General features: G+C 33.4%; 1 protein-coding gene across 5 annotated transcripts in view; it reads right to left on the bottom strand.

Annotated features, from left to right (window-relative positions):
* The window catches only part of LOC146533570 (KH domain-containing, RNA-binding, signal transduction-associated protein 2-like), a 153814-nt gene extending 137513 nt beyond the window's left edge, over positions 1-16301 (bottom strand). For 2 of the 5 annotated variants that reach the window (XR_014878540.1, XM_085194198.1), the window contains exon 1: positions 16177-16299. The gene's annotated coding sequence lies outside the window, so the exon portion shown is untranslated. Of the gene's footprint in view, positions 1-16176 lie in introns of all 5 variants that reach the window. The other 3 variants (XM_085194193.1, XM_085194196.1, XM_085194199.1) reach the window with 3 other exon arrangements.
* Positions 16302-16422: the final 121 nt, after the last annotated feature.

The raw sequence follows: 16422 nt of genomic DNA on the forward strand, positions 1-16422 counted from the left end.
AATGTTAGCTCTAAAGAAAGCTGAATTTCAAAATCTGCGAAATATTTTCACCGACAATTAAAAATGTTTGATTCAGAATAGCTTGCTTTTGCAGATCAACAAAATAAAGTTCGTGATTTTTTTTTGTTTATGTTTCTTTAGTTTTGTATTCTGTTCTGGTCGTACTAAAGATAAATTGTTGTTTTGTAGCTTAGGTACAAGGAATCCAGTCTCTCTGTTCTCTACGAATTTAACGCCACGCTCTATCTTGTTACAAAAGTGAGAATGAAATGAATGACAAATGAATGAAAAGCGCTCTAAGTGCTTTGCCTCTACGCCAGATCGAAATGAAATATTAAATATTTAATTTCCTCGAATGGGAATCGAACTCGCAACCTGTCACACTTACAGTCACATGCTTGTGCTCCTACGCCACGATTGGTCTCATCACACTTGTTAATTATATTCGAAAATTGTTTTCAATGCAACATAATTATTTGGATTGGTTGATAACAATTGGTTATTAAATTTATTTGTTATTACCATCAACTGAATGTGTAATTGTAGACGTCAAAATAGAATTATATGCAATTATTATTTTCATCAAATGTATGAACTGCGGTTTTTAATATTTATCTTTATTAAAATTACCAACAAATTAAAAGTCCCGCACGGAAAGTACCTACCAGCTTTCATATTAAAAATTATAATCAAAATCGGTTCACCCAGTCCGAATTTCTGAGGTAACAAACTCCTCCTTTTACAGAAGTCGGTTAATAAATAGAAATTGATAAAAATTGTACTATCTTATCAGTTTATTATCTCAGTACCTCGCATGAAATGGGAAATGATAAAATTTAACGCTTTAACGTTAACGAGCTTGACAATCTTTTAGTTAGATGCAATTTTTTTACTAAAGTAAAAATTTAAGAGAACAATGCACCCGCATTTTGTTCGCAAAGCTCCTATTTATTATGTTGGTAGAATTGTAAATGTGTGTATTTTTTTTATTTTAACTCTTAATTATATTCGTTCTAGGAACAATATTTATAGTTTTGAAAAATTATTAAAAACACAAGAAATTTTTATCTTTATTCATTTTCCGTGTCTTAGTAATAAGAGAGAGCCATAACTAAATATTTTTCTATTTTTTTTTCAGCTTCACGAATATTTCCCGCCTTTAGCAGGGTAGATAGAGCCTAGTGACAAAATACTCCGTTCCCCATTTTTCGCCAAAATCTTGAGACATTGCATGTTGAGTAGGGAACACCAGCTACGTTTTACCATGTTACCAGAGCAAGGGAATGAAAATATAAAATAATTCATCTCTCCGAGTGGGAATAAAACCCATAGGGTGGCACAGTGTTAAGTAGCAAGTTGGTACTACTACAGCCTCGAATAATAATAAAAAACTCAGTCGAGGAACTCGCAGTCGAATTCGCAATTACGGAACGTTGACGGTAAAAGTATAAGCGTGTAAAATAACACACGGTGCTGCTCGCCAGTTCTGTTTAAAAGAGCGCTTTCTAAATTATACTTAAGTTTTTCTCAGCTTTATGCAGATAGAACATAGTGTTAAGAGACTCTGTTCTTCACTTACCGCCGCATGTTCCTCATCTTATTACGTAACTGAATACTTTATCTACCTAGACAGAGTAAATATATAAATGCCAAACTTTTTAAAAAATAGAATAATAAAAAAATATTTATCTATAAGAACAATGCGGCGCATATATAAAAAAATACATCTTTTATTTATTGTATAAATCTATTTTTGTTAAAAAAACTAGGTTTTAATAGTATATAGTATTAAATACAGGGTCATGTGTCACAGGACAGCAAAAAAGCTCTGGCATTCCGTAAAAGCGAAACTACTGTAATTTAGATGTTAGTCCCTGGATGTCTTGTCCAGAGTACGTGACCGTTCAGAGAAAGGAAGGACTCAATAATTTTCACCGTTTCTAGAATAGTAAAGAATTTAGCAGTATTTATTTTAACTGACTGCACAAAAGAGGAGGTTATCAATCCGACTTTGTGTTTTTATGTATATATGTTTGTTACGCGATTTCTCCGCCAATAATAAATATATATTGATAGTGGACTCGAACGCGGCTACGCCCGCTTGAACTATACGAATATTTATGAAATTATTTTCAGTTTTCAATAGAGAGATGCGTTAAGCAAGCTCATTTTGGGTGACGATTTCTAACAACAAACTTTGCAAATCGTTGCTTAGCAACGCGACGGGAATAAATTGTATGTCAAATTAATAAGTATTTAATTATATTGGTATATATCGATAATATTACAAATATGAGAAAAAAAAGTATCCTATGTTCATCCCGAGACCCTCAAGTATCTCTATATGAGTATTTTATCACAATTAAATTAGCGTTTTGGGCCTGATTGCGTAAAAGACAGACAGACAGACAGACAGACAGAGTTACTTACGAATTTATAATATAGGTATGGATATCTTTTTTGTTGAATGCCTACTTTTTTTCGTTTATATTTATTATTGTAGGAATGATGGTGTGAAAATAGTGAAACATCTCTCCTTTTTTATTATTGTTTTGTTTTCGTATTTTCTAGATGGTGACAATTTACTGTAAATTGTTGATTTCTCTCATTTCTAAGGTATATGAAATATAAATGATATGAACGTTGCTTTAATACGAGAAAGTGAAATAGTTTAAGTAGTTGCAGTTTAATTTTAAATGTACCTTATGTTCATATATATATACTGTACTTCTTCTTGTTAATATCCTGGTAACGCTATTGTGTTTCAATAATAGAGTGGACGATACCATCACTGCAGTATCTGGTATTGGTGGTCAGTAAATTCTTTATATATTCCGGTTCAAGGTTTTTCCCGTATATAAGAGGTTAAGTAGATGGAAGCTAGTAGCAACACACTCCGTTCTCCCCTTTTATTTTTTAATAAAATACAAAATATCAGTATTTTGTTTCAGACCAGTATTAGTGCAGGGGCACAAGCGTGCATCTATAAACTGTAGAGGTGCGGAGTATTTTAACACTGGGCTCAATCTGTCTACCATAGTAAATGCGTGAAGTTGAAAAAAAAAGAAAAAATATAATTGCCTACCGTCCTCTGGCTTATACAAAGCTTATACAAACTTAATATCTAAACAAACGTATTATAAACAACAAACTTGTGATTTGTAAACAGGTTTAATTAAAACAGGCGGTGAAATTTAGCTTTTGATTTAATTTCCACGACTTTGACTACTCGAGTTTGAGATTGAGGCAACATTGGGTTATGAAATCTATATATCTTATTACCTAGTATATTGTTTGTATTTTGACTATGTCTAGTTTCATGGTTTTGCTTATTAATAAGTTTGAAAGAAACTTCTTCCCCCGAAATTTTTTTTGGGTATCGAATCAACAACCATCGTGAAATTGCACAATCATAGCCTGTGGGTGATGGGTTGTGGAGTTAAATACTGATTTGAAAGAATTAATATATTCATAATTTTAGGTTTTAAGTTTTTACAGTTTACGTTTATTTTGTTATCTGCACTTATGCTAAGTTGTGGGTTCGATTTCCAATAGGAAAAATAAATTATTTTAATTCTTAATTCATTCTCAAGACAAAATACTTTTATTTTTCAAATGAAGGTATAATAATGTTCATAAAATATCTTTTAATTTTATTGTATTCTCATAAAAGATTCTTAAAATCTAAATGAAAACGTATTTACTCTAATTTCATTTATAACATTGAAATAGAATTTGAAAGGTATATTTAAGTGAATTAAATTAAGTCAGTTACTAAGGGTTAAATCTTTTCTCGAATTTAAAAAAGCAATTACTTTTAAGAAAAAGTTTTTTTCTAACAAGAATTTAGTTAGTTATCGTGGAGGACTTGACATGTCTAACTTATATAGGGTATAGGAACTATTATTTGTTCAAAACCATTATATGGACCGTTTATTTTGAAAGTGGTGTAAGTCCATTTTTGAGAAAAATGAGCTATCACGTAATTCATGCTTAATTTAATGTAATTTTTTTATATATAACTAGTCCGTGTTTAACTTCTCAAAAAAAACCCATGTTTGAACAACTTAAAATCGGTCGGTAAATGAAATTGCATAATCATCGACATACTAACCTTTAATTTTCTCGAAAATGGACTTACACCACTCTCAAAATAAACGGTCCATATACAGAATTCCACACATACCGAGATATTGCGTCAGGGAAATAAATTAGGTAATTGAAAAACAATCACTACGTTAAAATCGAACCCACAATCTTTTATTTTTTTTTAACCAAAATCACCTTTATCCTGCTGCGCCATGATGGCCTCATAATAATAAAAATTAAAATTGTTATAATTCTAAAGTAACTACTTACTACTAGGGATCCGTATCCAAAAAAAAAATTATATATAAAAAAAATCGTATCTGTAAAACGGGACCTTATTACTAAAACTCCGCTGTCCGTCCGTTTGTCACCAGGCTGTATCTCATATACCATTATAGTTACAGACAATTGAAAACTTCGCAGATAATGCTAAAAAACACAGAATAAATAAATATTTTAAGGGACGCAGCACAAAAACAAAACATTAAAATAAATATTTATATGGGAATATAATAAACGTGACTTTTTTACTCGGTTTTATAGAAAATGGTACGGAACCCTTCCTGCGGGAGTCCTACTCTCACTTGACTGGTTTTTATTGTATCAAGAATATTTGCCTTTTTATTAGATTCTTATGGAAATAAGCTCCAGCTCTATATTAGCGTAGTTTTCAAATTCACTCGTTCTCATTTATATTAAAATTAGCACGTGAATGAACATTTTATTTTGTTAATTAATTAAAACTATAGTGGTGTAGTAGTGCAGTAAGTGTCTTACTGTAAGAGGGGTTGTTGATTCGATATTCACTTGTAGCCTGGAAAATCTAGAAATCTGGTGCTAAGACACTCCTCTCTCCCCTTTCCGCCAAATTTTTAAGGCAGAAAAGGCGTGTCTTATTTCTTAAGTCGGGTGGTGCAACTCAACCCCGCATATTGCCTCATTACCACGGCGAGGAAATTATATTTAATTTCCTGCATGCTTATGCCCCTACAACACAATTGGCCTCAAAGATATAAATTCTAAACTACCATTAGATACGGCTTGGAGCAACCAAGGTGCATCTCAGAGAAGGCAATTAATATTGCACCAATTAATCAAGAGTTAAGTTAGCAGTGACAGCCAAGTTTGTGTTGAGTCAGACTAACTTAATTTTGGTATTTCAAAGCTGTTGTTATTTAGATTGACTACAAAGGAGATATCGAATTCAATTTACGTTTATACATTATAGAACAACACTGTCTTATGTTAGGTTTTATATATATTTATTGACCGTAGTGGCGCAGGGGCTTAAAAGTGCGAATTCTATAGTCGCACTTTTATGCCCATACGCAACGGTTATGAGTTCGATTTCCAGTCGAAGAAATTAAATATTTCATTTTCCCGTTCGGCAACGAGGTAAAGCGCGGCGTTGAATTCCGCCACTCTACACGCAATGCCAACAGAATTCATCGGAAAGTGGGGACTAAGTTCCCAGGTACCCTTTGTTTTCCCTGCTGTGTGTGGTATGCAGCGTGATATTATAAAGCTAAATATTTTGTTTGGTTAAAGTTTTTATCCATGAGACGTCTTAATAGTACATAGCAGAGTATACAGAGATAAGTGTAAAATTTTAAGTTTCCTACTTTTCACAAAAAATTTAAAATATCGTATACCGTCGTAAACTCAACGCGGAACTCAACGCTGACTATTTTACCAGCGCGGGAAAATGAAAATAATTACATAATCGTTTTCCCGGGCGTCAAACCCATTACTATTATGTTTTACAATCACCTATATGAGTAAGCATATAATTTAAAGAAATAAAAATAAAATTTATAAACTAACAGGAAAAACGAATAATCTAACAAGCTATTTATCTATCTATCTATCTATAACTGTATGTTGTTCGGACGTAAGTACTCAACACGTGTGTTGCTGACGTTGACAAGGCACCACTCAGCGTGGATAGGGGACTGAACAAAGGTAATAATACTTAGTTATGGCCAATATTTTGATTATTTTTTTAGCTTCACGCTGTTTCCGCACATAGCAAGGTAGAGGGAACATGGGAACCAAATGTTACCACTCCGTTCCCATTAAACACTTCCGTTCCCCACATTCCGCCGTATTCCCGAGACATTCCGCGTTGAATTCAAGGCTTTTGTGATTTTAAATTTCATTTTTTTTCATTAGGATATCTTTAATAGATACTGAGATAGTAAGGGTAAGAGACAAAAAAAATATTGTGTCGTTTTCTGTGTCATTTCATAGAAAAAGCAATAAAAGAAGCCATTGCAGCTTTCCCATGCTTATTGAACTAGAGATCGCCCTAAATAGATGTTAACAACATTAATAAAATATAACAAAAATATAAGAATTTGGGCGTAGCTAGATGAGAAAATATGGCTTAGTGGCCAGAGCGCTTGGCCTACTTCCAATAGGTACGGGTTCAAATTCCGATACATAAAAAAATTGAGACTTTTTCTAAAAACGCATTCTCGTTCTCTCTTCTCTCTCCTTCGTTTCTTCCTTATTATAAAATAACTTATGAAATATTATAAATATCGATATCATTATTGTATATTTAGTACGTCTGGTATATATAGTAATGTGAACTATTTACCATATATATATTAAAGCCAGATTAACAGACGTATTAAGCTCTCAAAACCTAGCTTTTGTAGCTGATGCGTCGCGTTGATTTAGTAAAACTGGGTATTACCAGTAATAATTATGTATAGATTTTGATTGAAATTTGAAACTAATTTATTATGTAATTTAACTCGGTGGTACATATGTGTGACTGAAATCGAGAAAAGTTGTGGGTTCGATTCCCACTCGAGAAAATATAATATTTAATATTTGCATTTCCCGGCTCTGATAAAGAGGCACAGCGTGGCGTTGAGCTTCGCCACTCAACACTCAATGCCTTCACAATTCAGCAGCAAAAGAGGAACGGTAGTGTCTTAATGAGAATGAAGTTGCGGGCGATGACTAGTGCTGCTTTATAAATCAACTTACATACATACATAGAAAAGCTTTATTAATTTATATTTTTTCAGATTAACTCAACGCCGATCTTTATTTTTATCAGAGCCGAAAATAAAAATAATTGAAAAACGATTATTCTTCTTGTACTAGTAAATAATTGCGTGGAAAGCTGAGCAAGGAAATGAAAATATTTCATTCCCCGAATGGGTATCGAACCCACAATCACCGCGTTTAGATTCATATGTCAACACCCCTGAGCTACGATGGAGATAACTGTCGTTAAATTGAAATAAATAGATATTCGATAGGTTGAATATATTTTCAGTCTTTAAAACAATAGGTAAAATAAAAAAAATGGAAAATGAACGTGGATGTTAAAAAAATAACAAAAATATGTTCGAACGTTGAAAAAAAAAGATCATCCAAACCAAAACTTGAACTACTGCGCAAACATGAGGAATGTTTTTATTTTTCAGAGCTTTTTTTTAACAATATACTAAAGAATAATAGAAGATAAATTTATTATAATTCCTTTGGACACCTATTATAAAAAATAAGAAAACTTTGAGGCCACCGTGGGGCAAGAGAACAAGGACAAGTGTGACTGTAGCGCGATGATTGTGGATTCGATCCCCACTCGGGGGATTGAATTATTTATTAATATTTTATTTCTTCACTCTGGTACCAAGGCAAAAGCGCGGTGTTGAGTTCCGCCACTCAACACACAATACCTCGAAAAATTGACGGGAACCTAGTGTTAAGACACTGGACTCCTAACTTTCCGCCCAATTTTCTAGACGTCGCAGTTACGTGTTGAATAGCAGAACTCAAAGGCGCGCTTTGTCTACCAGATCGGGGTAATTAATATAACTTAAGTATAATCAATCCCCTTATTGGGAATCAAACTTACAACCCTCGCGTTTACAATCAGAAGCTGTGCCACTGCACCATCTCGGCCTCTCTTAATCTTCTCCCTTACAATATCAATTTAGACATAATGAAAGATGAAAAGTCGCTAACTACCTTCTAAATATTGGCCAAAATAGGCTGTTTTTATGCAAGGCATCGCTCCTACCCTCACTTTTACGTTTTTCGACGAAATTTACGGAATCGGTCAGGCGACCTTTTCAATATATTTTCAATGGAAATGAAAATAAAATGAATGCGAGTTTTCCAATTTTTCACGGTAGAGAGTGTTTTTACGGAAATTTTGGTTAAATGTACATTTATTTTTATTTTTTTTTAGTTAGTACGTATATGTAGTACTTAGGTGTAAATTCTTTTTATATTGTTTTGTTGAATTCTTGTTAGGCATTGTTTTAGTATACGAATTACTTCATTTATAGAGATTTTTTACTAATATTATTTATTTTTCAAATAAAAGCATTTAATTGCAAAAAAATTTTGTTAGTACTTAATTTTATAATAATTAATTACTCATTGTTATGCCACTCGAATTTTAACGGTCAACCCAGTACGTATCCCTTGTCTAATAAAACTGAAAATATAACTTTTAATAAAAATTGCTTTTAATATTTTTTCAGCTTCACGCTCTATCTCGCTTATAGGAGAGTTGGCAGAGGGAACCTAATGTAAAGACACTCGACTCCTTGCTTTCCACCGAAATTTCGAGGCGAGGAAATGAAAATATGGAGACGACTGGAAATCGAATCCAGACATATTTTTTTGGTTGTATTAAAATTAAAAACATTTGAAAACAAATCCTTTTTCTCTTTCATTATTTAAAACGACATTTCTAAATAAATCGAAACACGCTTCAAAAGTTAATACAAATTTCACCCTACTTACCTAATTTACGTTTAGGGATTGAATTTTAAGTATCCCTTTTTTAAGGAACCCATTAAATATAAAAATGACATTTCAAATTTCAATTTCCTAATATTTTTCAGACGCCATTACGGCAAAGGGGCGTGGCTGACTGTGCTCAATGGTTACGAGTTCAATTTAAAACGAGGGGAAATATTTACATAATATTATGTATATTAATATTTATCATAATAGGCCATCGTGGCGCAGTGAAAATGTCTGGCTGTAAAACAATATATTCTTGGGTCTAGTTAAAGTAACTACATAAAACAAAGATATCTAAAAGTTAGACAGAAAGAAGTGATGTTTCTTAGCACTAACTTTTCTCTTTCTATACTGCTGTATTTCGTTTTTATTTCATTTGCTATAAATTTGTGAAGTTTTTTTTTTTTTTAGTAGTAATAGAGGGAGAAGGAAGCTAGCTGTAAGCAGAGGGAATCTCTGGTCACTTCCGTTTCCTGCTTTCCACATGATTCTAGAGGCGTTGCGTATTTATTGACTGTTGCCAGAACGAGGAAATAAAAATATTAAATAACTCATTTTCCCGAATGAGAATCAAACCTGTACCTAACTGCCACTGCCCCACGAAGGCCACCAATACTTAAAAAATTGACTTACCTACTTTTATATTAAATTCTCATTTAGCTTAAAGGAATTCAAACTTGCTACCCCCATATTAGATGTATTTCTTAAGTCGCTGGTTTATATCAACATCAAATATGCAACGTGTATCGCCGAGAGCAATTTACTGCGTAGCCTGGCTTGCGCCTTCCATGCTAAATAGTTCTGATGGCCTGTTTATATACTGAAGGTATGGAAAAAAATATATTTTATTAAAACTAGGTACTTTATATTTATTACGCGAGGGTAAAGATAGAGATCTAATAAATCACTCTGCTCTTCATTTTTTTACTAGATAAAGAGGGAACCCTGTGTTCAGTCACTCTGTTCCCCATTTTTTTATTTATTTAGCTTCATGCAATATTCCGCAAATGGCAGAGTAGACTGACGGCACCATGTGGTTTTCGAAACATTGGATGTTGACAGGCGGAACTAAATGCTGCGCTTTGTCTTGTTACCAGAGCGAGGGAATGAAAACAGTTCATTCCCCCAAGTGGAAACCGACCCCACAACCTCCCAATGACCTCTAAATCGGTAATAATATACAACCTTTAAACTTTGAAAGGCAATAACACATCTTAAATAACATTTTTTTTCCTATAAATATATGTATAAAAAATATAAACAAATGCTATGTATATGCCAAAAAATAGTACCTGGGAACCTAGTGTAAAGAAAGTATTAAAAATGTAATTTCCTCTAGTGGGAATCGAACCCATAACCTATCGCTTTTACGCCACACGCTTGTGTCCCTGCATCACGACTGGCTCCAAACAAACTCTTCAGCTTTATAATATTAGTGGAGGCAACGTATATTATAATATGTATGTATAAATTATAAGCTTCGTATGAAATAACAAAGGATTTAATGTTCCCTTGTAGTTGAGACGTGTCTGTAACGAGATCGATTGGTTGTGGCTTTAACTCTAGTATAATGGCATATTTGTTAACCGACTTGTAAAAAGGAGAAGTTCTCAATTCAACTCCGAAAATTAGGAATTTTTTATAGTAAATAGTAGGAACTATTTACTAAGCTCGCCATAACGATAAAAAAGCTTAAACGTTTGTAAATAAGTTTAGGTATTAAAGCGTAGGTTGCCGAGCGAAGCGAACACTGTTATATCCTTTTATATGTGTATTTAACTTTTATAAATATTACCTACCATCCTCACAAAAATATATTTTTATGAAACTTAAATCTGTACCGTAATTATTTCATTTATATACCTACAAAGTGTAGTGTGTTCTGCCATTCGACGCGCAACGGAGGAGTGGGGGACGGAGTGTATTATCACTACGCGCATGTTACCACTACAAGGTTTACTGGTTACAGCTAAAAAAAACAAAAAACCTGTCCCATTTTGTAAGACGTATCCATACCCAACTCATGTATTTAACGACTTTGTAAAGTAAACTTCAAAAGCTTTATATTTTCCAACATTTTTCCGATAGAATACCTACATATAGCACCTATGTATGTGCTATGAAATTGAATATGCGGTGTATCGTCGCCCCAGGCGTACACTGATTTAAGTTTGTGCTCCGCTTTAGAGAAATTTTCTCTTTACTTATTGCAAAGATGATAAAATTTTAAAATAAGTAGATGAAGTTGTATAAGGATATGTAAATAACAACCTGTTATTTACATATCCTGCATTCTAATCCTCATTCTAATCCTAATCTATATATATAAAATCGAAAGGTCACTCACTCATCAGGAAATCTCAAAAATTACATGTGCTAGGAATCTCAAATTTTGCATAGGAGTTATTTATAGGACGTAGGTGCTCGCAAAGACGGGAATTTGCAATATTCGACTTCTAGGGGGTTGTTTTTGGGGTTGAAAGTTTGTATGAAACTTCGTTACTACAAATGCTAGGAGTCTCAAATTTTGCATGGACGTCACTTATAGGACGTAGGTACTCATGGAGACAGAAATTAATAATAACGTAGTTCACGCAGGCGAAGCCGCGGGCGGGCCGCTAGTAATATTATAAATGTCAAAGTTTGTGAGAATGGATGTGTGTTCCACGTTCACGTTAAAGTATTAACATTTTAAGCTTAATTGGGTAGCGCCACTCAATATCAGACTTGAGATACTTAAATGAATAAAATAGACATTCTGTCTTAAAAAAATAAAATAAATAAAAAACCTTTAATTATAAATAATACAATATTTTTTAAAATATTTAATATTGAGGTCGTCGTGACGCAACGAGACAGCGTCCAATTGTAAACGTGACGGTTGTGTGTTCGATTCCTAGTCGGGGTGATAAATTATTTTAATTTAATCGCTCTAGTTCCATACAAAGCGCGGCGTTGACTGAGTTCAGCTACTCAACACGCAAAATCTCAAAAATGGACGGAAAATGGGGGATGGAGTGTCTCAACAATAGGTTTCCTTTGCCTACCCTGCTATACTGAAAATACAGCGTGAAGGTGATTTTTTATTATCCAATTAAATTTAAAATACCCTTGAAACTCGACTCAAGTGTTTAAACGACTTTTATAGAAACTAAATTAAGTAATCAAATGGCTGAAAATTGAAAGGTCCACGCTCGATATTTCACGTTCACTAAATCGTATCTGCTAACGTCAAGGAAAGAGTGATGCCGCGATCCGTTTCATTTTACCTATATAGACAATACAGTTGTATATTACGTCAAACATATTTTAGATATTTCAAATTTGTACAATATTTTGTACCTATATTAATTTTCAATGTATCTTGAAACGGTGACAAGAACTAGGGTAGAAAAACTTCCAGGTAAATTGGTATAGTTTCAATTTCCAATAGTATTTTTAAGCAGAAAACACCTCCATTTTCCACCTAATTTTCGTGGCATTGTGTGGAGTTCAACGTCTGATTTTTTTTTTCATTTTAGCGTTCCACCCGATTGAATGTAATAATTATGGAATTAAATTTCAAAATATTTAAAATTAGCATATAGCATCAGCAGAAACAAACTCTATGAAGCTCTTTAGCTTTCTCTGCAAATTTACAAGCACCACATAGAATATTTCATAACATAATAATATTTCGAATATCCAGAGAGAACCTAGAGTTAAGACATTCCCTTCCCTACGTACCGCCTTACTTTGCCCGAGACATAGCGTGCTGAGTTACGGAACACAACGCCGCGCTTTGTCTCCTTACCAAAGCGAGGAAATAATTTCCCCCAGGTGGGAATCGAAGCCACCTCGTTTATAGCCAAATTGATATTTCTTACTACATAATTAAAAAGTCCGGCCGAATAACAAACCGTGTATACTCATCCCTATTAAAAAGAAATCTTAAACTTAACGTACGTTTTCAGTCCATTTAATGATTTCTAAAGCCACCATTAGCCTACCTGTTCACGATTTATGTCGCCCTGGTGCTGGCGGCTCGTTACTTTAGATGTAAGATGGAAATAATAATCATATCAAATTGATTGGCCCATTTTCTTATTTTTAAAGTGCATTCTAATTGATGTAGATTTAAAAAAATATTTTAGCTTCATTTATCTTACGTAGGTATATAGCAGAGTAGGGGGTAGAGGGAACCTAGTGTTAGGCACTCCTTTTTTCACCAGCCTTGATTTGTTTTAATAAAGCGATTCGCTTTAAGCTGATTTACGCTTTTTCTTGCATAACAGGTAATTTTCATAACTTTAGGCCAACCGGAAGTATTAATAGTATTATTTTGATGGAAGGATGGAGGATGGAAGAATGGGGAAGGAATAATAGTATTATTTTGATTCTCTTTATAGTGTCGAAATACGCATTTTTTTTTCTTTATAAGCGGCCATATATATTTTTTAAGTAAATACAGAAATATGATTTTTTTTGAAAATCATGGGAGCGTAGCTGAGTCATATAGTCAGATCTATGTGTGGTGTGTGTGGGCACACAGACGGACAAAGTGATCTTGTAAGGGTTCCTTTTTTCCTTAAAAGGTTCGGAACCCTAAAAATAACTTAGATTTATGTATGACAAATTCTAAATGCGGGAAGTATACATAATCGTATATACGATAAATGATCGAAGTGGATAATAAAAATATACTATCAAATCGAACCATTAGTTCCTGAGATTAACCCGTTCAACCAAACAAATACTTCAGCTTTACCCATATTATTATAGTATTTAAAATATTATAGATAGACTAAAAGAATTAAACTTTCTTAACAAGATTTATTTCTATAAATGATTAATGATATTAACTTTTACGTAAATTGTAAAAGTAACCGTTTAAAAGTCTCAAAGTAAATAGGTCGCTCAAGAGTCAAGATACGGAGACGGACGGACAGGCCGACTTAATAATTCAAAATGGCAGAGAGCAATGTACGGTAGAGCTTGTAAATTTAATATATAAAATATATTTTTTTAGGTTAATATAATTATTCTACATTAAAATTATTTAATTTAAAACAGTCGGCTCAGCGTCCGATTCTAAATACGACAATTGTGGATTCGATTCTCATTTGCGGGAATAAAATATTTTTATTGTCTCTCTCTAAAAATTGGGTGAAATGTGGGGAAAGGAGCGTCTTAGTATTAGAGTCATTTCCTTTATTCATGTAGTTTTATATAGTCTATGGGTAAATAAAATAAAATATATTTTTAAATTATCAAAACTATTATTATCGTTTATTTTCACGTGGTACTTTTTGTAAAACAATCCGAAAGACCCTTTAGATTATTTATTTCATCGATTACTGAACCTATTACCTAACTATACAGTCAAACACTTCCCATAAATTAATGTCAAGATTTCCTTATATAGATCCTGTAAAGTAAAATTATTTAATCTCAGTTTAAACAATAATTTTGCTAAAAGCTCTGATAACAGCCACTCTATACAAAAACTCGCTAATGAGTATAGTTAATGAACAGACAGACGACAACTGCTTACTAATAAATTCGATGCATAATTCATCGATTTTGTCCAAACGATCAAAAATAATTGCCTCACTTCTATTTAATTGGAGAAAACACTAAAAACCTCTTAAAGGTGACCATTTTAATAGTAATAAATCTATTTTTCATTTAGAGAAAAAGACAAAATATGTATTATTTATAATTTCACGCTTACATGCAGCAGGGTAGGTAAAGGCAGAACCTAGTGTTAACACACTCCTACATATTTCTTTTTCTGGAGTAGGAATCGAACTCACAACCCATCGAGTTTACAGTTGCACGTTTGTGCGCCTACGCCTCCTATGATATCAGTTTTAATGGATACTAAAACTTTTGGGTCCGAATGTGTAAAGAGTTAAGATATGGATATTATAGATTCTTCCAAACCCTACCGTTCCTGTACTTCATCAGTCCCTACAGAGCTAAGACACTCAGAATATGTTTATTTAGTACATATTAGATTGTACGTTTTCAAAAGTCACACAAACTCAAGGTAAACTTTAGTATACCGTCTCAGGGGCATTATCGGTACAACCCTATAATACAGGCCTCAAATCGATATATTTTGGGCGGAGTGTCTCGCCACTAGGTTTCATCCGCCTATCCTCGACATACGGGATACAGATACCAAAAACCCTTAAAAATATAATCATTTATCACGAAAGCTGTTTTAAGCCAGACAATATATTTTCAAAGACGATAGTTAATTTCATTTCAAATAACATACATACAAATATAATAAATTTTTTGGTCCAAATAGCATTAAAAATAGTCTTGATGCAGGATCTACAGCGAGCCCGGGGGAAATTACAACGCCCAATGAAGTAACTGTTTCACTGGTAACGTCGTAAATATGTCATTTGGATTATACTTTAGTCTAGTTTAAATATAAAAATATAAATACACGATTCCCTAACTTGAACGGGAGATGCATAAGAATATGGAATTTCTTCATTTTAATCAGGTTGTCTGAAAGCACCAGTGTTAAACCACTCCGTTCTTCACTCACGGCTATCTTACTCACATTATGGAATCTAACAGAACGAATATAATTAGCAACTTAGCAGACCAGAGATTTTTTTCATCTTCATTCATATAACACTGTTGGTGGAGAGAACCTAGTGTCAGGACCCTCCAATCTCTACTTTCCGTCCGAATTAAGGTGTTCAGTGGTGGAATTCAATGCAAAGAAATAAAAAAAATACGCCCCAGGAAATCTTGAATCCACAACCCATGGTTGAATCCTCCACCATAGCATTTGTCCACGATGGTACTTTACTTAATAAAAAAAACATAATATATTATAGCAGTAGAGCATACGTAGCGTTAAAACAATCTGTTTCCCACCTTCAGTCTAAATTTCGAGACATTGAATATCTCAATACCGCACTTTGTCTACCAAAATGAGCAAATAAAAATAAATATAAACATTACTTTCGGAATCGAACCCGCAACCATCGCTTTAACTACTGCTGTTCCACTACGCCACTATGGCTATTTACTTAATGAAATTAAATTTAAATCAGGTTCAATAAAAATCGCTTCAAATTTTAACCCCTATTTGACTTATCGAAGGGAGGTTAATAAAATAGCCCTTTCTGGAAGTCGCCTTAAAAAGAAAACTTTTAATTTCAATATCAGAGAATAGCTATTAAATGGCGATTATTTTAGAAGCCAGCACCCTCGTTAAGTGAAAAAAATTACAATAGGATGTTAAAAAATGGAAGCGGTTAACGTTTTTAAAATAAACACTATAAAATTACATACCGTCTATATGTTTCCAACGTACTCGGACAGAGGTTCCACGTAATTACAATAAGTGACATGTATCACTCAATAACAACACTACACACTAGATACCTTCCAATCAGGGCTTCCACCTACAAGCAACTGTTCCCGTTTGACGTTTTTCGATTGAGCAGTATGCTGTTGGCCATATCGGCCTCTACAGCGTCACCGGACTTGGGGAGGCCGAGCTAGACGAGCTCTGACCTTGGCATGGCTACCGTGGAA

This window comes from Heliconius melpomene, chromosome 12 (genome assembly GCF_056956725.1).
Source record: "Heliconius melpomene rosina isolate 202511_hmr_F chromosome 12, ASM5695672v1, whole genome shotgun sequence".
Taxonomy (NCBI): domain Eukaryota; kingdom Metazoa; phylum Arthropoda; class Insecta; order Lepidoptera; family Nymphalidae; genus Heliconius; species Heliconius melpomene.